At 30.2% G+C, this 21439-nt stretch overlaps 1 long non-coding RNA gene across 1 annotated transcript in view; it reads left to right on the forward strand.

Annotated features, from left to right (window-relative positions):
• The first annotated feature begins 304 nt into the window (after positions 1–304).
• The window catches only part of LOC149056729 (uncharacterized), a 40776-nt gene continuing 19641 nt past the window's right edge, over positions 305–21439 (forward strand). The window contains exons 1-3 of the long non-coding RNA XR_016191221.1: positions 305–419; positions 1909–2009; positions 9351–9444. This is a non-coding gene — a long non-coding RNA (uncharacterized LOC149056729). The remainder of the gene's footprint in view (positions 420–1908; positions 2010–9350; positions 9445–21439) is intronic.

The raw sequence follows: 21439 nt of genomic DNA on the forward strand, positions 1-21439 counted from the left end.
CAATTACAGCTCCCCGGTGATGCAATCATTTATAACGATCTGTAAACCGAAAAAGTCGACCGAAAGTAGTGCGGCGGCGTCCGGTCCCATTACAAGGGTAGCGGTATATACCTATAGTGCGGTACCGAAAATATATATTATTTTTTCACCGATTTAAGATACCGCGCGCATAATGTTTGATATTATTATGATGCGCAGTGCAGCCAAATAATATAATAATATCGTACGATAATGTTTAATCCCTAGTGGACGACTTCGCCGTGTTCACTGGTACGCACAATCGCAATGGGCGCAGACATTTTAGTTGACGTATTGAATTTATGTGTTTCATTTTATTTTACATATTATTATACTTATTGCACAGTCGTATATGACACGCAAAATCATTCGTTTGGCCGTTTGGCGTACTATATTGGCTGGTAAGTCATAATAATTAAAATACAAATAATATATTACTATATTTTCGTACACGGACATCGTTCAATGATTAAAAAATATACGTCATCGTTTTTAATTAACGGTAAATTACGTTTGAAATGATTCCCTTCTGGTTAGGAGGCCATTGCGCGTATGGGCTATTTCGGTTTGACATTATTTGAATTTATTTGAAATTCAAGATGGCTGGATCTGCTCCAAAGACTCTGAAAAAATAAAATAAAACTAATACTCTCGTGATGTCCATTAACACGGCTGCGTGCAATGTATAGGTACACTTGGCCTACAATGTTATGCCAGGAGATGTATTATATAATTTTAGTAGTTAGGTACGTTGAATGTTTATTGCGTATCATTTCTAGTTACAAGACACATTATTACGGCGAAGATATAATATTATGCTCATCATAACTAAAATAGTAATCGTCTGTATGACCTATGTTTTACCAGAATAAAGGTACATTATAGGAAACGGTGGTTATCTAAAGTATTAATCTGCGTTCATAAACATATTTCAAATATGTAAAGGGGTAAAGATGTAATGTATCACACAAAGACCTTCGCCATTATAGGAATATTTAGTATGTTGTCTATAAGCACCCATCGTACACAACTACATTTAAAAAGAAATTGTTTTATTCATTTATCTTGCCAAACCAAAATTCTGCAATGTCGTGAATTTGAAAGTCACGTACCTATTATGTTAGATATATTAATATTTTCCAAAGACTTATCAATCACTATGAAATTGAGCTATTTAGGCCGTGCCATATGGCATGCATGAGTGACACGGTCCAACGGATTATGATATTTTCTTCATATCAGTTGAAATAATCCAAATTTGATCAATTAATAATCATAGTTGTATTCTAATGATTTACAACTAATTTACAGTAAATATTACGAGTATTAGATATGTTTTTAACACTTTATAATATTTAATAACTGTATTGTTTATTTCTGGCTAAATGATTTTAAGCGAAGGTTTTGACATGATAATGAGAGCTGTGTAGGACGTGTGTCACTTCGTTTACCTCGGTGAAATTTCTTTATTATATTATTAATTTGAATTAAAAAGCGCAATGATAAATCATCACATACGTGTAACAATAAAAGTCTTAGCGATCATTGGTGCTTATAAAATTGATTTTAATAAGATATTGTTTATTACAATTGTAGAGCTATCATAGTTTCTAGAGGGTAATAATAATAATAATAATAAAAAGATATGTATTGTTTAAAACCGAAATGTGAATTTTCAAATAATCAAATGTTTTCAAATTACTTTTAGAATAAATGTATCTGTACAACTGTTACATCTGTATATTTATTATATCCATGTTTTTTTTTTTTTTTTGATATAACTACCTTTAATTAACACCGTTACTTCATAATTTGTATTCAAGTAATAAAACAAGTTAAAAATTTAAGATTTTAGTCCGTTTGATAATAATAATTTTTTTATTATTTCAGAAGGCGGAAGTGAACAAATTAAAAGACAATATCACTATATTGTATAATAATTACATACTTATTTGTTGAAGATAATAAACGCTAGATAAAACTTTAAAAAGGTAATATTTGTTTACATAAGTAGAACTTTAAAAATGTTAATCACTGATGAGTACCTTTTTTAGAAATCTTAAAAAATGTGATATTCTAATTTCTAATATTAAACCATAAAACATTTCTTATATTACACTTATTTTTAAACCATATATTAACTGTTTCAAAACCACCATTTTATAATTTAATTTCTCAATCTGAAGCCAAATAATTGTATAAGTAGATATATTGATCATTAAACGAATATTATAATTTTAATTTTATAATTATAAGTATTTCAAATTTAGATTTGCAAAGTAATGCGTCATGTGTTTCATGGGTTTCTGTTTCTCATAAATCGTGTAAATTGTGAATACTTATACATTTACGTATCGAATCAGATTCTCGTGTATATTATTATTATTTGCACATTGTAGATTATACCTCCTTCTAATGCAAAATATTGAATAAAAAGCTGCAATTATTCAATTTGACCTAACTTACGGGTTTGAAATTTTAAATAATTACTAAATAATATCAATAATAATAAGTTCTGTGACATACAGTATTGCGTATTATCATCACTATACGAGATTACCCATAATTATATAATTTAAAATTTTAGTGAATCAGAAGAAAAATGTTTTTAATAACATATAAAATTATAACATTGTATTATGCATTTTAAATAGTTAAATATTAGTGGATAATAATATATTCGTATTTGGACCTTTTATTGTTGTCGGAAGTCGCCTTTATATACTCGTACTATCGCTTTTGATCTCTTGAAGTTTGTCAACAATTTAACGTCCGGTGTGGCATGTACTAAACTATGCAATTTTGTCTTGCGTTTATCGTGTATTATACAAAATAATAATTCCTCCATGACTCATGTGTAGGTACGTCTTAAAATATTACTATATTATGATGTTGTTATACGTCGTAATAATATTACATACCTACACGAAAACATATACTTTTAAATGTTTAGGTATATAACAATATATATATATAATAACAAGTATTTATTTTTGTTCATATTATGATATTATATTATCCACCATATATAACGTGTTTATTTATCTCTACTCGAATCGAATAATGGTTGGAATAAATAAAATCTTGAGCAACTCGGTGAATTTAAACGTATTAACGAAAATACTGTTCTATAATTCCTTCGAAATTTTTATAATTTTATTTTTAATATTATACGGGTGTAATATTAAAATAGTATAATATGCATACACACAATTTGCATATACCTATATAAGCAGCATAAAGTATATCAAATAATTATTTAAAACCATTGTATTGTAACTTACATTTCTGTAGGTTAAAAAACATTTTTCCTCGAATGACTGAGTGTACACATAAATAAAACAAAACCATTATTTCGATTTAAAAATTTAATTTTGAGTTTTTTGTTCTGCAGTGAATAATTTGTCCAGACTAATGTATACACTTTTTTCTTCACGTTTTAGCTTTTCGTAGAAATATTATTTTCCTGAAAACTCAAATTGCAAATTATACATAATTTTGCTTGTATTGCACCAAACATTTATACTTTTGATTTATCTGTTGGTTAACAATAAATGTTAGGGAAATATTTTTATTATTTTGATAAAAATAAATTTCACAAAAATAAAATGTATATAAAAAATGCTTTAGATCTTTCGTGATCAACTATAAAATCATTAGTAATTAAACACCTTCTATGGTTGTTAAAAACGATTTTGAAGGGAATGATTTATTAATTCTTTCAATATATTTATTATTTATTTTCTGTTGTTTCTGACACTCGGAATAATTATTTGACAATTGCACTTAGATAAATCTGTATAGAGTTTCCTTTTTAAACACATAATTTGTAGTAACACACACAGCGTGACATTAAAAAGTGATACCAAGGAAAACGACGCTTCCCATTTCTCGTATATACCCACTATACTAATATTATTATTATAATAATGTTTGTTGTATTTTTGCCTATCGAGGTTATATTTTATGGACGCCAGCGCCAGATCGGTTTAAGATGAAAAGCAAACATTAAATCTTCTGTGACCGCGGAATGATTTTTTTTAAATATATATACATCATTTTTTTTTCTTGTGGTTTCACGAGCGATAAAGCTCGTGAGTAAATTAAATTTTAGGAAAAGGCAAAATAAAAATAAATAAATAAAAATATAAGAAGTAAAACCCATAAATAAAACGGAATCGAGGGAGAACGCCGAACATCAGTATTAAATTATATTTTGAGATGAGAAAGAGAAAAAAAAATACAACGAAAATGTAGTTTCGTTCTCATATTTGCTCTTCTGGCAATAATTAAAAAATATACATTGCAAAAACGACCGTTGAGATCATCAGCCCGGAAACTAATAAATCTTTCTTTTTTAATTACGCTTGTTCTTATCAAATAAACCACCGGTTTCCCGGTCATTGCAATCTGCATCTTATAATAAGTTCATTTTGTTGTTTTTTCCCCCCTTGAGTTTAAAACTACCAAAACACGTGAGTTATTGCTCTGGTCCGGATGTTAACGATTTTGCATAATATTCAGCCTGAACGGTCATATGTTAGCGGCTATTTATTTTGAAAATTGCAGTTCATTTCAATCGTATAATAATATATAGCGTATTGTAATAACGATTTAGAGTTCAAATAATAATATTTTAATAGGTACTTATAATTTTCGTATTAAATGATGTCCCATTATTTTTACCTTAAATGTTGGTAATTCAGTTAATCGTGGGAATGCAGAAAACGATTTTATACGGTACTCATCGGTGGCCTCATTAAGTTCAAAGTTGTATATACTTACATCATGGTGTTGTGTTGTTAAAAAAATTAATGTTTGCCATAGTCGCCAATACTACGAGCGAATAGCTGATAAATTCATTATTGGTTACTTTAACTGGTATTTACTAGTAGGTAGTTTAAGTACTTAACTATAGTAACTATACAATATTCTGTGTACGATAATATCTCACTTTACTTATTTTTGATCACTTATAATATATTATCATAGATTGATATGTCTTATCTAACTATACCTATACACGACATTTAACACTTTCTAATGTAATGTATACTATGTAGCCCAGCTACAAAGCGGCTCCTTAACTATAAATATTATTGAAAATTAATTATTCGTGTTACATATTTTTATTATTATGATACCGAAAAAATTAACCTACAAAAGTGATATAGGTATTAAACTAATTGGCTATCTTATATGTCGTGTCATCACGATTTCACGGGCTCAATGATTGCAATATTGAGTATAGGTCATAGGTGGGTTTTTATACTTAGTTTAATTAATCATTGTATAGGTACAACAGTTTAATATGATAATATAGGTACATATAGTACCTAGAAGCTTTCCATCAGCTTAGAATGGTATTTTTTATATCTTATACAAAATAGCTATTATTCAATGGAAATGAAAAACAATACATTCATGAAATTGAAAGATTTAATTTGTTTTATTTAATTACTTAATTTAGTGATTAAATTATTTTCTATCACTACTATATTATAAGTTATGAGTAATGATTAGCTATACATTATGTATGACTGATTACTATAAATGTATACTTGAAAAAGTAATCATCGCAATCGATATCATTGCTATCATATTGGTCTATATTCTATAAACAATTTTTTTTCTACAGCCTTAAAATTACTAGGGTTTTTTTCTTAGAAACTGTTCCATAATTGAGTATGGATCTGTAATTTGGTGCTCAATCACTATTAGAAACAGTTACCAACTCAACATGACTATAGAATGAGTTTCTGAAGTGTTCATCTTCTAACTTAACCTTGTGATTATAATCCAGTATTTTTCACCTTGGCTACGCTGGTTGATCGGTGAGCTTAAATTCACCGTTTTTGTCAAAATCCATTGAGATCAAATCGACTCCCTGTGTCCAATTAAGCAAACTTTGTTTCAGAATTAGAGCTTTTAATTGTTGAAGTAGTATCACTGGGCACCCTCTTCACTCACGGGTTCAAGCCTTGTAAAAAAAAAAAAAAACCATAAAAATTACTTATTGTATATATATTTACAGATTGTATATTTTTTTTTCTAATAAAAAGAAAAAAAGCTTTTAATTAGCGTAGTATCTTACCCTTCCATATTCATTTTTGGTTTGTGAATTATTTACAAAATACTACGGAACATTCCAATTTTACAGACGATGAGAATAGCAGTTGAGCATCCGTCGTTACTGTCGGGTGACTAAACCATTCACAATTTATGAAATGTACCTTCGATCTTCATAGTTTCTACATTGATGTTTTTATAATTTATATTATTTCATACTTAAGCTATAAGATGACTATCTAAAATTTGTATTGGATTTGTAAGATCTCATGTTAATAATAGATAAATGATACGCTTATATTATTGTATTATATTCGAAACGTGTTGTACTAGCACCACTCCATAAATCCGAAAAACCGTTTAAATCCCCGCTGATTCTCTCTCCCACATCAGACTCATAATTTCTGGTAAAGAACTTACTATATCAGGTATCATTATACAGCGTACTCTTATCGTATATAATATTATATAAATATATATATATATATATAACGAGAGTATCCGGCCGACGGGTAAGCGACGACATGAGAGTAGTTACAGTTGTATTATAACAGTAGTGGTATAGTAGATATTGTATCCAATTAGAAGTAGCACGCGCATTGTGTTAACACGACTTCGGCGGCAGTGAGATCGTTGTTCTCGATTTTTCCGCAGCTTCACCCCCACGCAGCTCTCACTCCTTTTATAACGATGGCGGACCAAACATCAACGCCACGTATACGGGCACACTACACGTAGGTACTGACGAAGTGCTCTCGTATATATATCCATATAATATATATTTATACATGTAATGTATATATATTGCACCTGCGGACTGCCGATGAAGAGCGTAGGACATAAACACGAGAATCGGAGCTAAAAATTTCCAAGCCACACCGCCGTCAAGATGATATTTAATTAAAACACACGCACACAACGGGCGAAGAGCCACTGCAGGAAGAATTACACGCAGAAAAGAGGTATCTCTCTCTCTCGTGTATCACTCCCATGACAATAATATGATAACCCCTTCACCACCACTGCCATCAACACCGCGGCCAACGAGTCTGGGGCACGTTGTATTTCGAGAACTTTTCAACGGCAGAGGGGCAACACTACACTGTACACACGGATAAATACTACGACTATAGTGTTGTGTACGCACACGTACACATAAATATATATATATATATGCGTGTATTTACTGCGTGTTATAGGCAACGATGCCACCATCACCCTCACCCTGTGCACTCCGACACTGCGTATACGCGTGTACAACACACAGATACACGCCAGTAACATTTTACCCCTTTCCTATATATACATGTATATACATAATATGGGGCGAAATGAAGAAATGTGACGTAACGCTAACGATTCTTTAGAAGGTGTTAAGAATACACCGGGCAAAGTTTTCGGAAAGGTAATAAAACGTTATTAGACTCTTATAACAAAAGACAGAAGGCCCCACACCACCCTTACGTCCACCCACAACAGCCATCTCTTCGCCGTCTACGATCTTTGTTGCAGCGCGCTCGATCCCCTTTAATTTTAATGTTACTATAAGAGCTCTCGTCGTGTTATTAACGGCAACGACGGCGTCGCAATACCGCGGATGATACCAAATACACACATACATACACCGACACACACATACACACTTACACATTTATAATATATACGCGCGTATATAACACACTGCAACGAAGAACAACTACGCATATCATATAGCTATTCTCTCGACTTCTATATTATACTAATGATAATAACTGTACCTCGTGTACATGAGTATATGTTTATGCCAAGGGTAATATACCTTATACAATATATTATAGGCTCGCTGTTTTGAATATAGCGTCTGTTTATCCTATCGACGGTAAGTAATATTAATTGAATTAACTAAATGATTTTATTTTTTTACTGAAATCATGATAAAAATAAGGGTGTTTAATATTATAAACATTTGCAAAAATTTCCATAATATTAGCAGTCACGTAAAATATCTCTATTTGTATCAAAGTTGATCCCTCATAAACGATACAACCATATTATAGCCATACAGGACCTATGTTATATAAGTGGGTAGGTAATGAAAGTAGAGATATAATGCGTGTGTACCTATTAATAATACTTCAACACAGTATAAAACCATAAGTAACACGTGTTCAAAAACAAAAAAAAAACACAGTTACGCGACATTATAATATGGATAATTAAACTATACTTTGGTCGGATGGCAAATATGTATAGGTATGGAGTATTATAGTAACTGGTATATTTTATGCATTAGCCCATAGAGCCTTATAAATAGTTTATAATGAATAATAACTTATAATAAATTATGTTTACGGGCTTTCAAGCTTCGTATTTATATATAATTTATAACTATATGGTTTTTAGATTAAGTTTATAATATCAGCAAGTATACTAATTCGAATATACAACCCAACAATGAGTAATTTTTAACATATTGTTATAATATGAGAACGAACATGTTTTTAGGTAACTAAGTACCTTCAGACTTAGTTATATTCTACCCTAGTTTATTACAAAACCAGAGGCAGGTCTGTTGTTATGCCATGGTACAAACAGCAGTGCTGTAGATACGTAGAGTACAAAGTGCATTTTTCACAAATGTACTCAGCCATTCTTCATACAACTTGATAATAGCACAATAGGTAGTCTATAATGAGTGTAAAAATAGCGTTCATAACTTTAACTATAATATTATTGTTAATCAAAGTATACACAACGAAAGACATTTTTTTATGGCCACCTTTGTATATTGAGATAATTTTATATTTTCATTTCAAAATATATGGCGATTTCAATAATTCTCAAGGTAATATACAGTTAGAGACGTATTATTCATTTATCACGATCAATGGATTATCAATGATTTGTCTTATGTGCCTGCAAGGCTGCAACCCATAATGTCAACAATAATATTTGAAAACTGCTAAACACATCTGATCTTAACAGTCTACCGTTTATGTAAAAGGCACATGAGATATGTCTAAGCAGTACAGTGCGTATAATAGTAAAATAAATTAATAATCATTTTAATTCTTTCGTACTTTATGTATATTTTAGAATAAAATATTTGATATTATGCTCTGTCATTTGACGTTATGATATCAGTAGTTAATTCTCAATTTATAATGTATTTTGATATTATTACAAAAGGTAAACATTTTAATGATAAGCATAAAATTACATAAATAAAAGTATTTTATATCAATATTATTATTGTTTTCATTTATTTATTTTTTATTTTTCAGATGTAGTATCCTATTATAGCAAGAATAATTGCTTGATATTTCTGTATATATTGCTGTAATTTTAAAGACGGAACACATATACGTAAAATTAGAGGTAAGAAACCAGCATCACTTAATTCAATATGGTAGTGACCATAACACACCCTCTATTGCAATCGGAACTTTGAAAGAGTTGTTTTACCACTCTACTAACCTTATGAATTATCAAACAATGAGTTTAGTTACTCTCCCCTCTATATACTAGGTTGTGAATGGGTAACATTTTGATCTAAACATTAAAGGGAAAAATACAAACACAAACAATCAACATTTAAGCTCATGATTCCATGACGGAATTTTTTTTGAACGATTATTTAATACGAAATAATAGTGAATTTGCAGTATCACGGCAATAGGGGGTAATCGATAGTGGGCAAGTGCAGATAAGAAATAATTAAGTACTTACTTATCTGACCAGTATTTTTGAAATTTAATTTGTCAAGAAGTTAAAAATATGATAGTAAATAGGTATCATTATCAATACACTACTCTGAAAAATATCAAGTTCACCACGCCACCAATAGTGAGCAAGTGTGCCTAATATAAAAATAATAAAACCAAAATTTTTATTGAAAAAATGTTTCTTATTTCCACCATATTCAATGACATATATAATGTGAAGGAGTTATTACTGTTAAAAAAAAACATATTCTTTTATTTAAGATCGAGATAGAGGTAAAATATAAAAAAGATATTATATTTGTTTAGGGATCATACCAATGTATTTACAATCATTGACATATTCTTTGAGGTTATTCAGGTTAGTATCAAATAAATAGTGGCTCTGGGTAGGTTATCTTCTTTTGGTTTATTACTCTGTTGAAAATGCATTTAATATGCACATTATTTCAAGTGTAACAGCTAGCAGTCGTATACCACGCGATGTAAATATATATTTCGTCTATTCGATAAATATACATATAGTATATACATTATTGAAACGTAGGTATAAAGTTATCGGGTAGAACACGATTGAGAACGGTCCTTATCGGCAGTACCTTTTTTAATAACACGATTGAGAACGTTTTTACCTGATAACTTTTATGCAACGTTGCCACATTTCCTAGTTAAAAATACAAAATAGAAATAAAATATACAATATATGTATATAAAAGATATCAATTACTATATTACTTTGAGTTTTTGGTTACAGAATAAATTAAATTAATTTGATAAATAAAAGTAAACAAACGGATCATTGTAAAATCAATACATTTATCACTTATTTTTCAGCTTAAGGCATTTTTTCAAGATTAAAATTTTAACGGTCTTGTCGATGTGTTTTCTTCAGCTTTTCGTTTACAATTTTCCCTCAAAATCTGTCTTTCAATTTTTTGATTGTTATTACTTGCATGATTTACATGTTCGCCATTTGACGAATGAAAAGTTTTATCTATTTCCGTTAATAAACGGCACTACAACTGTTATTGGAACATTTCCATTTCATTAATCCGTCTTTGCGTGTTCTTGCGAATAAATATTTATCATTATTTAATAATATAAGATCTTTTCCGCGTTCAGACGTTATGATTTTAAAGTTTTCCATTATACGACACTATACCATACCTACACTATAACACTACCTATAATGCGTTGTTACCGCGCTCACTGTCCACCAAACAACTGAATTTGGCAATATTTTGGTTTTACGCAGATACGTAAACCGCGTTATCGTATTTACTATCTTTATTACTAAATAAGTATATTAAGTTTTATATTTTATAGTATTGTTACTTGTTTAGTTCTGGACGTACTAATTGGTTACTAATTCAGTAATACTTGTCGAGGCCTAGCTGTTGTTATCGACGATAACTTGTACCTATGTATGTATGTATGGTTTATATGTTTATAACGGTTGTAATTTGAGCGTAAAGGCCTGGCTATGATAAAATGGTTATCGATGATACCTTGTCGTGCTATATAATAATTTATTATTAACCGTTGACAGTTTTCTGAAAGTGTTTTGTTAATCACAAGAATTTTCGTTCATTTTATAAACAAATTGTGAAAAATGCATTTAAGGTGAATTTTGTCAAAGAAATGCAAAAAATGAAACGCATCAAAATCACAGTTAAGATAAATGGCAACGTTGCTCAAAAAATCGTTCTCAATCGTTTGATTTTAAGGTACGAAATACTGTTTCTTTGATCTGCCGACAATCGTTCTCAATCGCGTTGCTAAAAAGGTAAAACGTTCTCAATCGTATACTACCGAAGTTATCTATAATAATATATAATATTGTATTGCCACGCTCAAATATCGGTCATATTGCCCCGTGGGCTAAAAATTATTATACCTATTATTATAGCTACCCTTATAATATTATATGCTATTATATCGACGTCTTTATTGAAATTTCTGCAGTGTACCGCGTAAGTTATAGCGTCCCATTAAAGGTTTGCCGGCAAGTTATTATTAATCAACGAGGGTTTTCTTATCATCGCGGTCCCCCGGGGTAGTGAGCTGCAAAGTCTTGTTAATACCGGGTGTTGATTACGTTCAATAAACCCGCTCCCTCTCTGTCAAACTTATCACTTTCCGATCGCATCTTAAAACTACTCATAACCATAAATTACACCGTGAAATATTTAGCAAGGTGGTGCAATACCGGAGTGGTCTGTTTGTGTTAGGCTGAATGGGGGTGGAGGGAGGTAGTGCAGAATAACGTTATCTTTTATGGCCTAATATGATATCAAACGCGCAACGGTTGTTATTCGCGTGCAGTACACGGATGCTGATCAGCCTTTCAACCCACGGTCGTATAAATCCGATTACGGTATCGATACAATTATTACATTTTCATCGTCAGCGGTAATACAATAAAATTATTAACGCGCAGCTATAGTCGACGTTTTCGTTTCGAGATTACGTACGGGCCCGGACGAGAAAACGTTTTCAATAATATTATTATTATTACTTCACTACCGATCATATTTGTAGATACGAGTATCTTGATAATATAAAGTATAGACAGATCGTTCGAGATGATGTAATTGTTATAATATACGCATTACTGTACTCTGCCGTTGCAAATGGACGAATGATTAGATTAAATGAGAACTATTAAAGTATTAACTCACTGAATGTGCAGCGAAAATCGTATCGAATGTCATTTTTTCGTCTTAAGTCTTGTAATTCCCTGATCATACACAACATATATCACATATATATGACTGTAAAAATATGTCTATGTATACATACATATTACATACACGTGTTTGAAAATATTATAATATCTAATGTTTTTAGTGTTTTTACAACGTTTTTAAAATGTTTTGTTGTATTGCTGGGTCATGTATATAAAAATGGTTTTTTTTAGTATTCAATTCGTAGATTGGTCTACGATAAATGTTCTCTCCATGCTTTTCTGTCTTAAGCTTTATTTTTGAGTTGTTTTTACGAATCGAACCTTGCATTTTTGATTTATTTTTATATATTATATTACTTATTTATATGTTACTTGACTTATACAACACGTCTTGTGGCCTACCTCTTGGCTCTTCCGCCCGCGTTTCCCTTCAATCATACCTTCTAGTATGATGCTATGGAGTTCTTCGTTATGTCTTAGTGTATGACCTATCATAAAAATATTAATATTTACCAATAATTGCTGTGTGGAATATAGTATGTCTACTGAGTACTAGGACTATATAGGTGTATTGATATATACAGCTAGCATACATTATTACGACTACTGCAACTGGTGATAAACGACATTGGAACCAATAGCGTTCTGTCATAAAAAAAATATGTACAATGTAATGTAATATCATTATCCCGATCACGGGTAGTTTATTATGTATTAAACGACGAATAATATGTGTACATACCTAATTGATTCGTGATTATTGAAAGCGATTATTTTCGAATTTTAATTGGCCGTAAAAAGTGTCCCCTTAACATGTTGTTTCGGTCGTGTCTTCGGGTATAAAATAGTAGGTGTATATAAATATATATATCGGAAAAGCTCGTTTTCACGTAAATAAACATTGGCGAGGGTTGGATGCTGTCCCGTCAACAGGTGGGTTCGCCGATCAGCAATTGAACGGCCGCCCGACCGTTTTACGTCCCTTCGAAAAGTATAAAAAAAAAAATCGAAAATAAAATAAATGCACCGAAAGAGGGAAAAAAAGGCCATCGAGCTTGTTTATAGGCTTAACCCTCCTCGATTCACTATATTTATATATATACGTTGTTAACCTCTGTTATTTTTTTCCTCTTTTTTTTTCATTTTTTATCGCACCCGATTTTACACGGTCGAATTATTTCAATCGGCAATCGGGTGGCGGCGTGCCACGCGTATTATACAACGTAATCGTTTTATTTTGTTTCATGACGGTGGTGTCAGCGGGTCCGACGCGTGGGTTATGCAAACACTTCTACTTTTGCGCCACATTGTGTGCGTACCACAGTCGATTACAAGGTGTGATCCGCTCCTCCGGTTATTTTGTTAGGTTTGTTATTTTATTTTTTTCTATATGTTTGTACGTTTTACGAAATCCTTTTCGGTCGTCATAACCACATGATTGGCTGAGATTTCAGGGGATAATATAATCATGAAATACATCACTTTGAATTGTTATCACCTATATAATTTATTATTGTAGATAGGTATTGTAATATAACATGAATTCTTTATGCATCAGATTGTACTTATCACTTAATAAAATCGTGTTTAAAATGCAAAACATGCTATACTGAAACTCCTATATATTGGGCTATAGGAAAGTTTTTCAATCCAAAACAGATTTCTATTTGCAGTTTAATAATTTTTTTTTTACAAAACCTAAACGTAATTTAATTAATATTACATATGATAAAATTCGTCACCAACACACAACAGTCATCTAAATCACTGCTTTATCTAAATTATAGATATTATCACATTTTTAATTACTTAACTAATTCAATATTATTACTCGTGCAAATGTTCACAAATACGTAGTATTTATATTTATACGTTTTCCGAGTTAAATTAAGCAATTACGCAAACGTCTACAGAGGAATAGTGTATATATTTTTATAATGTACTTTTCTATATTAGCAATTTGGAATTCTGTTATAAAAGTTTTTAAACAACTTTTAATGTGATACGTGTAAGCGTGTTTTCTCACTTCAATGCTATATTATTAACTTATATACGTTTTAAAGAATTCTATAGTCAGTCAAACGATAATAATAATACTTATTTTTCTTTATCCTATGAAAATAATTTTGTTGTTGAGATGAGGAAGTTCAAAATTTAAAACTGTGAATCAAACAAATTTTTGTTTATATTAAAATATATTTGTTTACTTACTTTTTATTATCATTTTTTATTTTATTTTTTGTGATAAAAACGCCTTTGTGAACATGTCGAAGATATATAGTTGTCGGGGTGTGTGTTTGACGGCCTATATGAATTTCCGTCTATATAATATATTTCATCTGTCTCCTCAGTTAAATATAAAATTCGAATCTGTTAAATTTCGTCTCGTTGTCGTAAATCTTTTTTTTAAAATTAATTTATATTTAATATTTAAATTTATTAGAATCAGATTTAATATAAACAACATTAAGATTAGTTACAGCGTGTATCTTTCAAAAAATATATGTTTTAACATTTGTTCAACAATTACTTCAAAATGATATTCAGTTGATTCACTTATACTAAAAATGGTGATTCATTTTTATTACGTCAACGTAAGAAAATTATATTATTTTTTGCGTACGAAAATATTTTAGATTGTGCTGTATTTTTAACTATAACAATAATAATAATAGGTACTATAATAATCTAATAATACCGTCGATATCACAGACTTTGGAAAATTCCAATACTACGGTTATTTTTACCTTTGAACTAAGGTAAAAAAAGAAAAAGAAATGTTTCTTTGTAGTTCGGTGTATGTGAGCAATAATTGCAGTGTTCAATTTGAAATCAGTCGTACATAAACCGTCGTACACTAACAACTGTAGCCGTAGGTCGGTCGTCATTCCAATGATGAGTCTATAGTCTAGTCAATCTAGTTGGTCCATACAAATAAAAGTAATAAAATGGTAGTATTATGATAATGTGTTCATAATATAATACATTAGGTAGATATAGTTACCAAAACGTCTAGATTGGGCTGAAAAAGCAGATACCGTATTATATATTTATATAAAAAATATTATACTACAACAAAAAAAGGTTTCCAATATTCGGATGCAGACAATGCGTTACCATCGTAATGGATTTTACTTTTTATGCATATATCATTATTTTTAATTATTTTTACAGGCGCAGGCGTATAATAATAACGTACAGTGTGAATAAAAGTGTTATGTTATTTCGCATCGGTGGTGGTGGTAGATGAAGGAAACATTTTAGACGTCTATCTATCTCGTACGCAACTACGATATTATTATTATATAATATCGAAATAAAGCCACGCGGCGTATAATATAATAATATAAATCGCCGGTCGTTGATAAGTCTGATAGGGTTTACCCCTCCACACGCTGCCGCCGATACCTGAAGTCGTTTAGACTCAGGAAAGAGGAATCGGCAAGGGGTTTGTCGGGGGATGGGAGTGGGCAAGGCGGTACGTGAGGGGTGCGATATAATATAATAATAATATTATATATGTGTATTGCGATTTCTCGGTGGCGGTGGTGGAGAAAATAGGGATGTGAGGAAGAGACGCGCCCTCATGCGCGTGACGGGGTAGCGCTCATATTTCGTTCGGTACTTTGTGTCGGCCGGGCCATCAATTTTACTTTTGCCACGAGTATATATCATACGATTGTTATTCAGGGGATATATGGCCGACGAATCTATTATGTACAAGCGTACCTCATGTGCGTTGCGGTTTATTTTATATTTTTTTCTTCCTTCCCTGGGCGCACCAATTTGAAAAAAATGTATATACCTACCAATTGTACGGCGGAAAACGCACACGACCACCACCGCCGCCGCAATGTCAGTGTGAGGGGTGGTAAAGTGGAAGTGCGTAATAAAAAAAAAAAATCCTTAGAGTAATATCCACAGACATTTGTCTCGGTCAGAGAACCGATTTTTTTTCTTCTCACTCAAATTCTATACCTACTCACAATTGAATTGCCTGAACTCCCGTAGTACAGTGTGCCTGTAGACTTTTCCAAAATTTCCCCCTTTTCCCATATTTTATTCGTTACGATGTATTGTTTTTTTCCCGTATACTTTTATTGTGTACCCGTGACTTGTAAGTAGGTAAGAATATTTTTTTATATTTTGAAGTGAATCACATGAAACTCATCTGTACGGACGAAGATATCACGTTTTGCTAGGCGCACGGGCACGGGCACATAATAATATTATAATACAGCTACGCACGACTTCGATGTTTTACTGATATTATAATATTCGTGACTCCAGCCTATGCTATAATACTACATAATAATATTGTACACAATATTATAACACTCCTCTGACCGCCTACCGACGCGCGACGCCGCATGGTCAGACTGGTCAGAGCCCTCAGAGGCATATTTATTATAGGTGATAAGTCATTATTACGATTACAAATAATAATAAAAATAACAGTTTCACAGGAATATGAATGTTGCCGTCCAGCCATATGTAGTGCTAAATTTTATAACACAATCAGTAACCACCATTTCTTTGATCTAAAATTAGGATGTTATATTTTGTATGGAGTTTAAATATTTTATTATTTTATATGCAATAAAATAAATGTATCATATTGACATCCACTTCTTAGTCCATATTATGTTTCATCTTGGAAATTATATTACACCAGTTGGTATACTATAAACAAAATTACGACTAGACCTATTATATAGGTTTTTGTTTCAATAATTGACAAAATTATTTAATTTCATTAATCGTATTTTTGGTTGAACTTTATTTTTTTTTTTAAATAAATAGATTGGCAATATTATAAAATAAGAAAATTCGATTTTTCTCGTCAGTTGTTGTTGCATATTATTTATTATATTAAACTATATTGTAAATTTTTTATGAGAATAATTGATAACTTGTGAAATATATTATATATCTATCAAGAAATCATAATTTATTTCTAATAAGATCAATCTTTGAGTTGTAACCAAAACTGTACCTAAGTCGTATTTTATTAGAGTATTAAACTGAATCAGGAGTATAAATTGAAGAAAAATATTAACTTATTATTTCCATTGTCTAAAAAAATTGATCTTAGTTTAAAAAAAACATTATAGTATTTTTATATTTTTTTTTATTGAATTTAAAGTTTATGTTGTATATCAGATGTTTAATTTTAAAACTTAAATGTTATTTAAGTTTAAAACCAAAATTATTTTTAATCATTGTGAAAAATAATGAAATAAAATGAAAATATTTATTATAAAATACTATTTTTTTATCCACATTATACAGTAATTAAATAATATGCATTTAAATAATAAGTAATAAATTAAACGTTTGTTTTCTGATATATTTGAAATAAAATTATATAATATAATGCATTATATTATACTTATATAAATAAATGTAGTTAAGTCAAAATAGAACTATGAAATTATTAATCAACTACGATAAATATAATTATATTTGTTCAACATTTAATTTCACTTATACAATTTAATAAAAATAGCATCGATTTTTTTCGAATTAAAATCATTTTTTTTTACCAGCTTGACTATTTTAGATTCTGGGTTAAGCGAATAATTTTAATTGTTTTAGAATAATGAGTGTGTTCTCTTTGTCTAGACATTATTTTCACTGTAGAAAAAACTTAAATTTAAAACTGTGATGTCAAATTAAATTTAATCAGCTTTTTAGGAGGTTTTTTTATAATCAATCAATGTTCATACATAAAAATCAAGACAATTAAAAACAAAACATATATTTAAAAATGCGTAAAATGTTCAATTGTATTAGATCAGACTAGAATATTTAATACAAAATTTTTCATGAGTTTTCTTACAGAAATTTAAAATGATTGAAAATGCAATATATTATTTTTTTATTAACATTTTAAGCATAAATGTATACAAACTTGGATAGATATTTAAATGAAAAATTTGCAAAAATCACTAAATTGAGTTATTCTATAAATAAACACGTTTTCGATTGGCAAAGGAAAAAACAAAATGTTCATATTAATGATTGCACGTCAATAAGGATTTTGATGGATAATCAAAGCAAGACTGTTGACTTTTGTAACTATTACGATTTACCATCATACTAAGTTCATAGTTTACATTTGTTTCTCCAGAGCTCAAAAATATAACCGATGAATATATATATATCAACTTTTCCATATCCACGTTTGAGTAATAACAGAGAGATACTTGAAACAAAATAAAAAAATACATAAAATATGTATAATACTGTTATGAAAAAATACTATTACCCCCTTCACCCCCCTCCTCCCCACCACATAAGACACTATAAAAATTATTTATTATATTAAAATAACATGCCGAATCGCTATAAGAATATTATAGCCATCATATTGCCGTTGTGGGTGCGTGCGCCGAGCCGACGACGGACCAACGACTACTGCATCAATGTTGTGAAACTTTTGGCGCTTCTTGCGCCGGTCTACATATGTTCTTGATACGATATCCACCGGGGTCCCCAGACGGTTTATATTATTATATACTGCAATTCAATAATATTTCACCCTATTTGTCTCCGCAGAAGGGGTCCGAGATATCCCGCGGTTATACTGGTCGCACGTATGTGTTTTTTCCTACGTCGGCATCGGCGGCGACTTGTTAAAAAATATTTATGTTTTTTTCCGACCAACTTGGCGCGGCCAAGCTGCGGGAAAAATATACACGTTATCCGTTCGTTCTGCAGCACTCCCCTCTAGCCATGCATCGAAAAAACCTATATAATATATATATATATATGTGAAAATATGAAAAAAGGCCGTTTATAATATATTATACTTTTTTTTTTTGGTTTTCGTTCGGTTTTTATTTTTTATACATTTTATTGTTATATTTTTCCGATTATAATATTCCCGGTCTCTGCCAAATCTCTTGGAAATTATCGACCGGCCGCGCCACTGCTGCAGCTCTTTTGCATAAGCAATAAATTGACGTCCTGGGGATTAGGCTATCGGGAAGCGTCCATAAATATCGTACACTCGAGATGAGGCCGCAGCGCAATGGTTTTTCTGCGCTTCGCCGTTCGGGAAACCTTATGAGAATTTTTTCAACAAAGCTATGCGAATAGTGCTGTATCATATAATGATAATAATAATAATAATCATATTATGTATCGCTGCTCGCAATCACTATATAGGTACATGTAACGGCTGTACTGGTAAACCGAATTTGAATTTGCAACGGACAAGGATGATACAAGACATTTTGGCGGGGGTTAGAGGTAATAGGCCAAAACAAAATCTTATAAAAAATTCTCCTCCCAGCATTTATCTGTCCTCTTTGTTATTGACATAACGTTTTTAATTGTTCTTACGCATTACTTACTTATATTGCATTACATAATAGACAATAGTGATATAATATGTAATCAAAAAAAAATAAACAAACTAATGATGAATAACATTATATACATACAGTTGATGTATCGGTAGCGTATTATTATTTGGTTTGTAATATTATATCAGGTACTTAAGTTTATTATAGCTAAATATTATTGTGTAATAATAATGCCGGTATTTGTGAATTATTATCGTTATTAACGAGATAAAAAATTTGCAAAATCGGTTTCCTCTCCGTTAAATCTGCAATTTGGTTTCTATAATAAAAAAAAAAAAATACGGGACAATAATATTATTATATCATTGCAGAGATTATATCGTTTTGATATTGTTGTGAGCAAGTTTTGAAGTATATTTACGTTTCAGACATTATATTATAATATGAATCTCAGTCAATATAAATAACACAGCATTAAGTAAAGTTTTATTCGTTTCAGCCGTTTCGGGACGTATCCAATTATTTTTTTATGCGTTTAATCGCGCCAATAAAGTTTGATTTTTTCCATAAAAACTCGGACGACTGATTTTTTTCACTAAGTGCAAACGAATCATTATATTTGAATTTTTTTCATAAAATTATACAAGGATATTATGTGTATAGATTTAAATAAGTATAAATTTAGGATAAATTACTATAGGTAACTAGTAACTACATATCATATGAACAAAGACAACAGTACTATTTACTTGTTTATTTTTATCAAAATATCTATTTGGTTTACTGGTTAGACACCGGAAATTAATGAAATCAATTTTGCACCAAGACTTTTAGAGAAATTAAAACTTTTATTTTAAATAAGCAACTGTTTCGTTATGAGTGTTATTTTATGGGAATTTCGTAATAGCACATTAACAAATTATTTATAATGACTTTTATAGAAGATCAAATAATCTATAAAAAAAGGATCGATATAATACTTTATATGATATTTAAAATGTTTATGCTATTGATTAAAATTACATCAATTCAGTGATTTAAAAACTTTCAATTAAATTTCTTTAAAAATATTGTTGATGTTACTTTAAGTTTTCATGAAAGAAAAATACTAAATTAAATTATTTATGACATAAATTATTGTTACTCGAGAAATGGATAATTAACTATAATGACCCCGAAAACAAATAAACAGAACAGTAATATATAATATTAAAAATAGTTTACTTACGACTTGAAACTATAATAATTATTAACGAGCTAAATATAAATACTTTTGAAATGGTTAATATATTTTATAATCAATGTCTTAGTTGTAATTGTAAATACTGTTTTTTTTTTCATCACGACTTTCGTGTGATGCATTTCTGATTTAATTGCGGTGCCAAATTTAGTTACGAGTATTAACGGCATTTACAGCCCGAATTCCTTCAATAAACCTACGCACAATCTTAAAGGTTCAATTATCGTTAAATATAGACAATTACGTAGTACGAGATCAGTGAAAAGATTTATCATATACTTTGTCAACCTTTGATAGAACCATTCTCATTACATCTACTGATTTTTGACATCACGTAAAAATCCATTCGTTGGTTTTGTTTATTTTTTTTTATAAATTCAATTCTTTATGAATACAAGACACGCTTCTT

This window comes from Diuraphis noxia, unplaced genomic scaffold (genome assembly GCF_037042655.1).
Source record: "Diuraphis noxia isolate RWA-SAM2 unplaced genomic scaffold, SU_Dnox_SAM2 contig0003, whole genome shotgun sequence".
In the NCBI taxonomy this organism is placed as follows: Eukaryota; Metazoa; Arthropoda; class Insecta; order Hemiptera; family Aphididae; genus Diuraphis; species Diuraphis noxia.